General features: G+C 34.5%; 1 protein-coding gene across 4 annotated transcripts in view; it reads right to left on the bottom strand.

Moving 5' to 3' along the window:
* EPHA5 (EPH receptor A5) overlaps positions 1–13,674 on the bottom strand; it is a 338,688-nt gene that overhangs the window by 207,256 nt on the left and 117,758 nt on the right. The gene's annotated exons all lie outside the window — the stretch shown is intronic.

The raw sequence follows: 13,674 nt of genomic DNA, 5'->3' as shown, positions 1-13,674 counted from the left end.
TTTGGTGCCCAGAGGATGTCTTTTCAGTGAGTGTTTAAAAGAATAATTTATATGTTGACAATCTGAAAAACTATAGTAACACTAAAAAGCAGAGCAGCATGTTCAGTTTTTTATGTAGTATGAAGAGGAACATTTCAAAAGATTCCTGAAAACATGAATTTAAGATAGCAGGTTCCTCTTACAGCACTAATCATACAATCATTCAAATACTGCAGGGATTTATTTAACATCTTGCTGGTTTCCCCTAGGCTCTTAGGTGCCACATTGCAAGACAGAAAGTCAAGTGTACTTCATGTAACCTTCTCTGCCGCCTTTTCTCTCATTTTTCTTTCTGTAATGGTCTGTCGTTTGCAAGCCCCCCTCCCCAACCCACCAAATGCTAGAATCTCATAGCAGCCACTTTTTTTTTTTATGAAAAATCCTTTTTAAGTGTTAGTCCCTGAACACATTGAAGTGGTAGTCACATCTGCCTGGTGGCTTCTGTTTAATGGGAGGAAAGGCACACTTTTCTGCAAAGGAAAGGCCTTGAAGATGACTTGAGCTGGAGACATCAAAGTGCCACTATAAGCCCCTCTCTGCCTTGCTGTCTCTCTCTGACCCCCAGCCATCCCCTCCGTTCCTCCCTCCCTTCTTCTACTCCCCCCCTCCCTCCCTGTGCTCCTCCCTTCTCTCCTTCTATTTCTCCTTACCACCTTCTCTCTTCCTCTCTTTATTTTGTTCAACTTTTAAGAAAAATATGCTGTTCAGGTTTTTTTTTTTTTTTTTCCCTAAGTTTCCAACCTGTGTTCCTTCTCTAAACTATGTTTAAACAGACAGGACTGAAAATTCAATCATGAAAAACTACTTTATGCTCATAAAAGCATGCAGATACTATTGTTATTAATACCTTCATCATCAAAGCAGCAAAATTTTACCCAGGCTCAATTTTTTTTTTCTGCCCTAGTAATGTTAGTACTGCTAATTGAATGTCATTATGATGTCAACAAATCAGGCGTCTATGATCCTCTGAGTGTGTCCTTGCTATCTTCTTTTTTTTTTTTTTTGTTACATTTTTCTCTCTGCTTATATGATCTGGATGGGATTTCAAATGGGATAACCTACTGAAGGCAGTCCCCATGGATCTGGTAATCCCCAGATTACCCCAGATAATGGATCTGGTAATCCCCAGATCCCCCCAAGATGGGATCTCCATTTTCCAAAGTAACCCATCATTCCTAGTTAGATAACTACAAAGATCCTTGTCTTGACCAACATATCTCAAAGCAGAAAGACAAAGTCATGCGATGCTAAGTCTTGAACAGTGCTTATCAAAAATAAATTATCAGTCATTTCTCAGATCTAGAAGTCCAGAAGGGAGAAAAAAATTATAGAATTTAAATACTAGCACAAAAATGTGACATAGTAAGATATGGATAAAATAGAAAACACAAAACAAAGAATGCTAGAGCTCAAACTAAGTAAACACCATAAGAGAGCAAGGTGCAAATGGAAAATGAAAAATACTTTTGAGTAATGGATGATTTTCTACGTGACAAAAGATGTTATAAGTGCAACACATATAAACTACCACTCTCTTTAGATCCAACAGAAGCTTGCATATGGGGCCAGTGATTCAGTTTGCTAGGATCAGTGCACATGGTCTGAAATAAAAACCTATTGGCAATCGGGTTCCAATGGCAGTAGGCCATGAGTGACAATCAGACAAAATCTACTGCAAGAATCAACTGTAGAGCAAGACTGGAATGGTGAAATGCCACATTCACTATACTCAGTGGTACCTCTAAAGCAGGGGTCTGTAAAGTCCAGATAGTAAATATTTATAACTTGACGAACCAGGTTTCTGTTACAAATACTCAACACTGAGTTGTAGCTTGAAAACAGGAATGCACAATATGTAAATGAATGAGCTCTAAGTGGGATTCAGTCCTGTATTTGATGACCCCTGTTACTAAAAAGCACATCTCAGTGAACATTTTAAATTATTTAATTATTTTTAATTCTTATTTTATGAGTACATGGAGAGGTGGTCAGGGTTGGGAGTGCTGGGATGCTCACTTCTGATTGTCATGTATCATAAACCCATAAACAGCTTCTATGGTAGAAGCATTTTGAGAATCTAATAAACTAAGAAAGTTGCAGCTCCTGGACACCAATGTAAACAACTATGTATGTATCCCACCATTAATACTTCTTTATATACTGGACATAATCAAAAGCATCAAGAAAAGTCATATTAAGAGATTAAAAGTTGTGATTAAAAAGGAGGCGTGCTTGGGAATACAGCTCATTGCAAATTTGCATACATGTCTATTTTTCTAGATTTAAATAAGCAATCTATTTTTCTAAGGACTCTTGCTTGTTTTTAAACACTTAGTTTTCTCTGTAGATCAGTATCTCCTGAATGGGGCACACTTGCAGATATTTTAGCAGCTGTCCATTGATTATAAAGAGTGATTTTTAATTTTTAATTTTGTTCAGTTAGCAACTGAAACTCTAATTTCATGACGTTAAAGGCACCTGAAAATCATCGATTTTCTTAATCTCATCAGTATATTAAGAACAATTTACAATGTGCATGCACTTCAAGATCCCTAAAGTCTAATTCTATCAAAAAAAAAAGTTAGCATTATTATTGTAAATAACCATTGAGTTTCTATCAATCACTAACAGCAATGTTGTTTTTAGGAGGGAACACTTTCTAAAAATGTTTACTAATTCAAAACAACTTTGCCCAACTTGCAAAGTAACCTGTATGTGTAATACCTTTGTTGAAAATTTCAACCCCTTTCCCAACAGAATCATTCATAAGTTCCCATGTGACTGGAAGCAACAGTTCTATAATGGAAATGTCACTGCAACCTTAAATATAGCATTCACCACTGTGAAAACTGTAATAACAGATGCTCACAAATGCCTGGTGTGATGAATCAATGCAGAGAAAGGAGAGAAAGAGGTCTGTGTAGGTGTCTGTGTGGAATGGGAGTGAAGAGTGCCTTACAAACACAGGAGTAAACAGATGGCAATGACGGAGGCATGCTGGGGCAAATTTGACTTTTTACACCCTGGGACTTCTCTGCTACCTGCAGTTACCTATACATCAATTGGACAAAATAATGAAGATTCAAAGGCAAGTAGGAAAAAAAAGAAAGAATCAAGAATGACTTTATTGCTATTACTTTGGTGATGAGAACAAAAGAAAGTAGGAAATAAAAAAGAGTAAATGAGACAGAGAAGTTGTTTTTAAAAAGGTCAGTCAATATACATTGACTAGGCTCTCTGACATATTCCACGGTCTAAAGTAGTTCATAATCCATTAATTTTTTTTCTTACTGTTGTATTAAACAATGTTCTAGGTAATAGAGAAAGACTGAAAAATATGCTTGTAATTCCTTTTTTATTATGATAAAATAGATAATTCAAGCTAACTTTCCCTCTTAGAAAAAGAAAATAGGAAAGCAGGACAAAATACATAACCCAAAATAACCAGGACTCCGAAACAGTGCTAGCCCAAAACAACAAGCAGTATCAACCGATCTGTAGGGACTAGAGTATTGACATTAACAGGCATAGATATTAAATAACTATGAATACAACTACTTTTAAATAACTATATAAACTATGTTCAATGAGAAAAATATAAGAATAATATTTTGTTTAGAAATACAGAAAATGTATTGAAAAATCAGAATATATAACAAACTTAGGGACTCAGTAGATGGGACAACAGAAAATTAGACAAAGTAGAAGAAAAAGTGGACTGAAACATAAGTAAGAGGGGAAAAATTCCAGATTGAAATACAGAAACAGAGATGAATGAAAAATATAGAAGAAAAATATGAGACACAGAATATACACTAAGAACTAATGTATCTCTAATTGGGAGTTGGAGAAAAGGAGGAGAGATAAAATGAGTCAGAAGTAAAATAAGGCAATGGCTAAGAAATTCCCAAACATAATAAAAGATGTGAAACCACAAATTCAAGTCGGTCTAGTAATTCCAAGCATGTGAATATAAATTAATACATGTTGGGAAATTGTTGTCTCTGTTTCATGTTTCTGCGTGTCTTAGAAGCAGAAGCACTAACTGGTTTTGTGGATGGATGCTTGCATAGCAAACAGCCTTGAATAAGAAGAGTTGGTGCCTCACTCTGGAGAAAGGGGAGGTTTCTGCATGCTCCAGTAAAACAAAGGTAAAGCTATGAACTCTCATGTTTCTTCACCTCAAGGTGTCTCACCTGAAATGCAACCCACTGAGTGCAGGTGTCATGAGGCCCTTGGCATTGCTACCTGGGATTTAAGGCTCAGGAAAATAGCATAATCCTAGTAGTCTCCTTAGTGGTAATATTGTGAATAACAAAGTCCTTGCCTGTATCCTAGAAGCATCCTGTCTTCTGCCAAAATACATGAAACTGTGGCAAGATAACTGTTTTAGCTTCAAAGTCAAGTAAAAAATAGCAAATCTTTCACAATTATTGATATATACATATGTATATGCATATATACATATATATATTTACATATATATATTTATATATATATACATATATACATTTCAATACACACTTCAATACACATAATGAAATACACCTTTCAATAGAAATTGTGGAACTGAGAAGATAATAGCATGATATCAAGTCTTAGAAGAAAACTCTGACAATCTAGAGTTCTTCAATCAGCAAAAATGTCCTCATTATTCAAGGTGATTTTCAGATAAACAAATTGAGAATATTTATTACCACCAGACTCACACTTAAGGAATTCTAAGAAGTATGCTTCTGGCAGCAGTAATATGACTATAAATGGAAGCCCTCAGATGCAGGAATGATGACAAATAGCAAAAATGTATATATGGCAAAATTTAAGTTAATTTATACAACAATCATGTATGTTGTTAGAAATATAAAACCGATCAAAATAAAAGACAGCAATGGCATTAAGTTTGGAAAAGAGTTGGTGGTACTAAATGTTCTAAGGTGATCTTTTTTCGGGGATGAAAGAAAATTCCTCATTTTTACTCATATTTGTTACACTAGTTTATAACAAGTAATGTTGGTTAATCTTGCTCTTAAGTTCAGAGTCCTAAAAACTGAGCTATTCCTATGTAGGTAGTACAATTATTTGGATCATCAGAAAGAAGCTAGTGGTTAATTAATTATATGTTAACATTTTTTAAAAATATTTATCAAGCTTGTACTTGCATGTATAGTTTGGCAATTTTCTTCTCCTACAAACCAGAGGAAGAGCAGCACACAACACTGTAAATGACATTCACCTTAAACAAGCTAAGCAATGATTTAGGCTTCAGTACATTTCTACCTGTCTCCTCAGCGATACTGTGTTCTCATAGAGCAGGGGGAAAAAAGACACCAACCCCACTAATGAAGCTGTTGGACCCTGTGGCCTGATGTCGGAACAGCAGACGCTGACTTCATCAGCATTTAAGTTACAGGAGCAGAGAATGTTTTCTAGTTGAGCATTGTTCCAGTTCTTTGAACAGACTGCCATGGATTCCTGGAGCTTGACCACATTACAATTTTCACACTTAGCAACTGTAAAATTGTTAAAGCGATATCTTTCCACACGGTTTATCCTTTATTACTGCGAAGTTTGGCATACCACCTTAGTTACGGGCTTTAAATGCCACTTTCATCACTTCCCAGGGTAACCTTGGCCATGAAATCGGAAAATCAGATCATTTTCTGGTCCGTTTTCTTCTTTTTCTTTGGATGAGATTAGATTTTGCTACGGTTGACTGACAAATCTCATTTAGGATTCAAGGAGAGGCCCGGGCCCGACCTCTTTAAGAAGTGGGAGGTGAGATGTCTTAGGCAGTGATGAGGAAGAAAGGACCAATTTCAACTCATCACACAAAGGCAATTAGTGATTAATTCACACTGTGAGACAAAAATACTTGTAAAAGTGTTTCTTAGCGTCAGGTCACAACATTAGTTAAAATTCTTGAAAAATACCAATCATGTTCAAGGGTTTTCCTCTGCATGTTTTGTTTTCCTTTCAGATTATATTTCTAGGTCTGTTGAAAGGTAAAGCACAAACCAAAATTGTTTTTACCTGATTAAATGTGTTCCATGATGATTAGGAAAAAATAATATTTTATTTTAAGAAGGAACAAACATGAATCCAAAATAGATACATTTCCTATGAAATGTTAACTTAAGGCCAATTGTTTTATTATTCAAGAACATAATGATTAGTTGCTGGGTTGTACATATTCCAGATATTGATATTGCCTGCTTTGGGGACATTTATTCATTGCAGATAGGTGAAAAAGTGTGGTTGGATAAAGGATGAAAATAATAATTGATAAATGCTTCAAAATTAATATTATGTATTCTAGACTTTGCTCTTTGAGTAGAGTAGGTTTAAAATCTCAAAGATGAGTTTAGGGATGAGCTGGCATTTTGAAATCTATGTCCTACACAAATTTACATTAAACTGATTGAAAGAAGAAAGTCAACTAGATATATTATCATGAGAATTTGAGTAAATAAATGGATCAATGGGGCATTGAAGCCATCTTCTTTTCTTTAGAGAATTGTTCAACATTGAAAGGCCATTTGATTCAAATATGCAAACTTGGAAGAAGAATGGTATCTTTAAAGAGCTACTGGCTTCAAATGGCTGTTCCTTTATGTTGATTTTTCCTTACTTCCTTGTTTCTTTCTAAATTTCTTGGCTCAGTCAGTTAGGCATCCTTATGATTCAGATCATGATCTTAATATTCGTGAGATAGAGCCCCGCATCAGGTTCTGAGCTGACAGTGTGGAGCCTGTTTGGGATTCTCTCTCTCTCTCTCTCTCTCTCTCAAAATAAATAAACATTTAAAAATAATAAAAAAAACTGCTTTTTCTGACTAGCTGCATTTCTAGGAACTGTCAGTGTATCACATTTTATATCACTGAGGCTCTAGTTACTTCAATAAGAACTTTTAGATGTCCTCAATTTCTCTTTAGGTATCTTTAGTTTCTGATGTGTTTCCAGTCAATTTGAGGCTCTAGCCAAATACCTAGTAAAAGAATAAGCTGAAATCCATTTCTAAAATGTTATATGAGGAAGAAGTGTGGATCACAGTAGCTTGAATAAAGTGCTAAATAAATATTTGTGAAATTGGGCCATCTCCCTTAATCTCTCTAGCTGTATAAATACTGCAGTGCACATAGCAAGTATTCATATGTAGGACTCAAATGTTTTGAAATCAATTATATGCAAAGATTCTCAGCTGCCTAAAAACTTAGTTTTCTCCAAAATGGAAAATCTTTTAGTAATACAGCATATACACTATCCTAATGGAAAACTCCACTGACGTTTGATTTTATTTTACATATTAGGTGAATTTCTGAGAAGTGGTGCAAAGCAAGCATATGTATAAAAGGGAAAAAAATCTCAGTGGATTTCATTATACTTTCGGTAAGATATCTCTTCGCAAAAGATGTTGTCTTTGGTACATGAGAAAAATTATTATGTACCTAGGAATCTCAAGGTTCATTTCAGAAAGTACTCCTCTTTTATCCCTATGCTTCTAATATCATATACACTTTGAAGATGCTAGGCAAGTAAGGGAAGAAAAATCTCTAAAATTTGCACTTCTGCAATCTCAAAGATATACACCCTCACTTAAAATCTCATATATGTATGAATATTAAAATACAGCATCTATACAATTTCCATTTTGTTTATTATTCTCATTAATTTCACGATACTGTTACGTAGTGGGCTGAAATTTTGACTATGCTGTCCATGATATCAGTAACATTCAGCTCTATTTTATTTATCAAATAATAATTATTTTCAAGTATATGCAAATTAATTTGTCTTAAAAGTTAATAACATGCTACAGGATATACAAATGAGAGATATGATGGTATTTGACCAAAATAGTTGATAGTTGGGCAAGGAAAAAGGTGGTAAAAGAAAAATAAATACATGGGTAATTACAATAAAAGTATACTACAGATGTCATTTCTCCTAAAACTGTACTTTATTTTTTTTTCAGGTACTTAGTCTGTATTTTATTAATAAACGATTCCCCTCTGTGTGGTCAATGGATTTAGCAACCATTGAATATATTTCCATGGTGCATATTCTTTTACTGTATTAAAAGAGTTCTCTCATTCTAAAGATAGATATACAAATTATCAGATTATTTTTCATGTAGCCAATATTTAGCTAGAATTTACCCTATCTCAACAATTGTTTTAAGTCTGTGTTATATAATTGAGAGGTGAGTATCTCGGTCGCTTGGACCCCCAGCACAGTTTTCTCTGTGCTTTCACTCAGTTGATAATGTTTCAGAGACAGAGAAAATTCACTTCTAGGTATAAAATGTCAGCACTTTCCTCCTATAGAACAAAGAGTAGATTTTTGACATTTTTGTCCATTTCAGGCAAGTTATATACATATTCTATATAGGTTGTTCTGTGCTTTGTGCCTAGTTGGGTTTCAGTATAAATTGGATTCCAGTAACCCAAAGGTGTCTATTTTTCTCAGTGTCTTCCTAAAACATTGAGAATACTCTGTGACCCAACTTTTTTACTTCCAGGTGCATCTTCAAAGCAATGGATTCATGTGTTCAGGTTTTGCAGATTTAGAATAATTAAAGAAAGGGTATGGCAGCTTGGAATCATTGGGAAGAAATGTCAAAGGCTGTATTTGTACACATCAGCATGATTCAAAATACTGATTTGAAAATAGTGTTTTAAATATATACCTTGGATCTTAGATCCTAATTTCACTTAAAAAAAAAAATGCTCCCCTCTCCATCTATGGCTATCAGTTCAAAACAATAGAGTGAAACTCTATCACTTATGGTTTTCAAAGCAAATAAGGTTTCTTTATTTTTTATTTCATGTATTTTACTAATTTGACATACTGTTCAAAGCTAGGCTACTTCATCAAACTCTTAGGAGATCATTCAAATATTCTGACAACTGACAGTAACTGATTAGTTAGTGTGAATTTTTATACTCAGTCATGTGGCCAAACTAATGCTACAAAGAGATATATGCTGTATTCAGACTGTCAAATAGAAGCACGAAGACAACATCCAGGAGACAGTATTTTTCATGTGGCATTTTTCAATCTGTATTTGTTTAGAAGCTTTTTTTTTTAATTTTGTGTAAGTCATTATCAAATACAAGGGGGAAAAGGCTATGGAAAATATACAAAGCTTTCCAAATTTTCAGGATTTTACTTTTCAAATCACAACACCATTTACCTCAATTCCAACTACATATTTTTTTAATGCAAGTCAAAAAAATGCTCTACTGTTGGTGAACATATGCAGGCTTCACCAAATTCTACTGATATTTTATAATGTCAGTAAGACCTGTAGCCTCAGCAGCCTTTCCTTATTCGGAAAACACATCTTTCTACTGACATATCAGTTTTGAAAACGTATAAAGCCAATTTGATGGCAAGTGTGGATATGTGTTATTTCATGACCAGTCAGATTAAATGGAACAGCCTCAAGAGATCCTGCAAGAACTATTATGATGTCAATAAAATGTTCCATGAGTGGCAGGGCTAAGCCCAGGACAATTCCCCCTCTCACTACTGGGAATCCAGTCACATGCTGAGGGCACTCTGAGGAGTACTCAGCAGGATTAGAAATAGCCTCAGCATGACCAATATAATTTCTTCTCTCCAGAAAAATAAGCATTTAACAAGTGGGGCCAAGGAGAAATATTGAATTAGAAGGATTAAGCTATGTTTGTACCACTAACAATAAATTTGTGTTTGGTAAAAACACTTTATCCAACTGTACTATATACATGGTGATCTAAAGGCACATTGGGGAACAATTTCATAGAATTTAGAGGATTCTAAGGACTTTAAAGATTAATATAATAATATTAATTGATATTAGGTTTATCTCTAATGCTATTTTCAGGATATGGGTAACATTTAGTAAATAGACTACAGGACTTAGCTTGATTTTATTTTAACTATAGACAATTGGCCTATAATATGTTAGAGTCTAGGAAAAGAAAAGAACTAGATCTGGATCATTTTTGCCTCCTTGCATTGGCTAAGATCAGAGTAAGTATTTATTAAAAGCTATCACATCCAAAGGTTAGTAATGGACAATTCTGTAGTCTTAAAACCAATCAGTGATCTATTCCAATTCCATATGAAGTGAATTTTCCTTCACTTTCTGTACAAAAAAGTCATTAGCTGATACAAATCCTGTGTCTTTTCTTTATTTAGGTGACTATAGGTCTCATTTTCTCTAGTTTCCTATTTTATGAAGTGTGTGCTAAAACTTAGAAACAGTTTAGAAAAGTAGGACTGATGCAAAAATTAACTAAGGTTCACATGGAATATTTTAGGCTTCACTATTAGGGCTAAAAATGAAAACAGACTTGGGAAAGGGACATGGTAATAGAGGCTGTAGCAGAACATTTCTCATACATCATTTATACTAGTGTATAAATGTTTTCTCTCACTTTGTTACCACACACCTTGACCTCATAAATTTATTTATGAATGTTTGGGGGCAGAGATGTTGGAAATCACTGTGAAGCACAAATGATCTATAACTAATATCATTAAAAATTTAAAGTTAGCTAAGTACTTTTATCAACCCTGAGCCATAATTATTTAAAAAATATTAAATTTATAATTATTATCACCAGCATTCATTCAGCAAGCATATTTATAGTATTTATGATGTGCCAGCCTTTGATCTGGGTACTGAGGCCACAACGGTATACAGAATAGAAAAATAATAAAATCATGAAAACAAATTCATGGATATTATCTCACTAAGTCCTTAATCCAGGAGGCCAGACAGATACCTGCGTTAAACAAGAAGTTTTGATAAGGAGGTAAAAGGCAGAGCCAGTCAAGCACATGTCAAGGAGGAAGAAAGCTTCAGAGGTGGATAAATAGGAAAGGAGCTGAAACTTTGGGGTAATGTGAGAAAAAAATGTAGCAATGTTCCTACATCATTGATTACTGAAATGATTCTCAAATTTCCAAGCCAACATTCTTCATAAGCGCTACCACTCAAAAAATTTATTTTCCATCTTTCTCTACTAGGCGTGTGTAAGTGTAATCATATGTGCATTGATTGATATAACAGATCACATACCTGCATCAAGTTACACTTGATGTGTATTTAAATTCCCCACAATTCGTTGATAAAAATGAAACCTAAAATGCACATTGATATTATTTAGGAAAAATTAAATATAGCAACATTAGAATATTTCATTTATCTCATGTCTTCCAGTTGACCATTTTACTGGTCTTCATTTTTGATATGTGTGTGTATGCGTATCTATATTTGTGTAGTATTTATTGAACACCTTTATGTGCTAAGCACAACACAGACATAATTATTACAAATTCATTTAGTCATTTTGGGAATCTATTCTTAGGTCCTTTTTGCAAGAAAAGAAAATAATTATAGAATGTCTTTTACTAGAACTTAAACCCAGGTTTTCTGCCTGGAGACCTAACATTTTATTCAGGATGTCAAAGTTTGCCCAAAGCAAATTTCATTACAGAATTCTTAAAAATAAAAGATAAGGATTGTCTCTAAACCAGGTAGTAATTACCTGATACATTTCTTTTCTCTTTTATTAAAATAAAGTTTCTCAAAGGTAAAGCGTTTCATTGTTAATTTCACCCATTTCTCATTTATCATTCTTCAGTCACCTTCTCTGATTCATTTGTTTATTTAGTTTTGAACAACTGGCTTTAACTTAGAATCTGAAGCATTATTACAGACATCCATAAAGATATCTAAAGCCCACAAAAACAGAGAAACCTTGTTCATAATTTTAGCAATCATTGTAAAAGAAATCTGTAAGGCTTTGAATGAAAGCAGTTAAATTGTCAATTCCCACAGCTGTCACATGAGCAGTGAGCAGTGAAGTTCCCCATCCATAGTACACTTTCTAAATTAGCCAGCTCCTCTTGGGCAGGAAATCATCTGTTCCTGAAGAGTTCGCACAATCCTTTCTCCCAACAGAAACCTTGAGGTTTCTCTGTGGTCTGTCCGCAAAATAGTGATTTCACAGGCTCTTCATTTTTAATAAATATTTGCCAGCAGACCTCCCTGGGCTGGTTCCCCAGTGTCCTGAGCCACTGCAAGGGCATGCGGGCTTCTGTGAAATCCCTGTGGGTATGCGGATGTGCTGAAGGTTTTAGAATGAATGCCTTAAAAAAAATGCTGCCAGCAATTTCAGTGACTTCCAAACTGAATTTATTCATACCATATAGCTGCAAAACAATTCTGTACTGACTTTGCAGTTGCTGGCCATTTTCTTTTATGTGGCTGATTTCTGATGGTGTGAAATGTCTTGATTACTGAAAAAGCATGTTTTCCATGAGAGTATTAGTTTTAAAATTTTGTATATGTGTTTATACAAAAGTAAAAATTCTACAGTTTAAGTGCTGGTGCATAAGCATACTATTTAATTTCATAGATATCTAATGGGATAAAGTTCAAATATAACCTCTCACTCACACAAAAGAAAAACCCAAAAAACAAAAACAAAAACAAAACAAACAAACAAAAAAACCCCAAACATTGGCAGTTCAGTTCAGAATGGTCAATTTCTGTGGCATGCTAGGGAAATGTGAAGTATTATAGTTTATTGAACCATGGAACTTATAGCTCACTCTTTTGAATCAAATTGATTGCTTCTATCAGGTACCCCCAAAACCCTCAGAGAATGTAGAACGATTATTTGGCTATTGCCATAGTCACATAAGTCTTTTCAAATAAGGAATCTCTGAAGGAAAATTGACACATTTAATCCAGATACCTGTTTTGCATTTCTATAGGCTGTTTTCTGTGTGCGGTTTAGCAATGTAATTTTCTGAAAGCTAGGTTTCCTCTACAAAAGAATACTTAGCCATTGTTCTGTATCACAACTTAATTTCCACCCCATAGGAATAAAGATTTTCTTCCTTTCCTGTATTATTCTGAAGATCTTTCAAGTAATTTTATTTTCAAAATCATAATATCTTCACTCTATCACATGAATAGTGAAATATTACATGCATGTATTTATCACTTTTATGATTAATACCCTTATCCTTATATTGCAGTTGCCCAGTCCACTTTGGGAAAGATACGGGAAGGCAATTGTGTTTCTTTTTATTTCAATTCACTGTCAGTTTTCTATGCCCTCCTACTAGTGCAAAGCTGCATTTTAATGGCAGTTGCTGGAGCCACTGGAAACCTATTCTGTGAGTAGGAGTAGAGAAATGATAAAGGTAATACAATCTCTAGCTTAACCCTAAATCTTTGTGTTCACATAAGTATCCTAGAGTTAACACTCTCTATCTGTAAAGTGACACAAAGGCATTCTGAGGATAAATGAACTTATACAGAATATAGATGATATGCCTTCAGTGTTTTGATTTTTATTTTTTTTAATGTTTATTTTTGAGAGAGAGAAAGAAAGAGAGAGAGAGAGAGAGAGAGAGAGAGAGAAAGCGTGAGCGGGGGAAGAGCAGAGAGAGAGAGGGAGACACAGAATCTGAAGCAGGTTCCAGGCTCTGAGCTGTCAGCACAGAGCCTGACACTGTGCTGGAACTCACAAACCATGAGATCATGACCTGAGCTGAAGTTGGACGCTTAACCACCCAGATGCCCTGCCTTCAGTGTTTTAAATAAAAATGTTTCTAAGTGAATGCAGT

Source organism: Lynx canadensis, chromosome B1 (genome assembly GCF_007474595.2).
Source record: "Lynx canadensis isolate LIC74 chromosome B1, mLynCan4.pri.v2, whole genome shotgun sequence".
Taxonomy (NCBI): domain Eukaryota; kingdom Metazoa; phylum Chordata; class Mammalia; order Carnivora; family Felidae; genus Lynx; species Lynx canadensis.
Note: the sequence above shows the minus strand (reverse complement) of the source record. Positions and strands in the feature narration are given on the sequence as shown.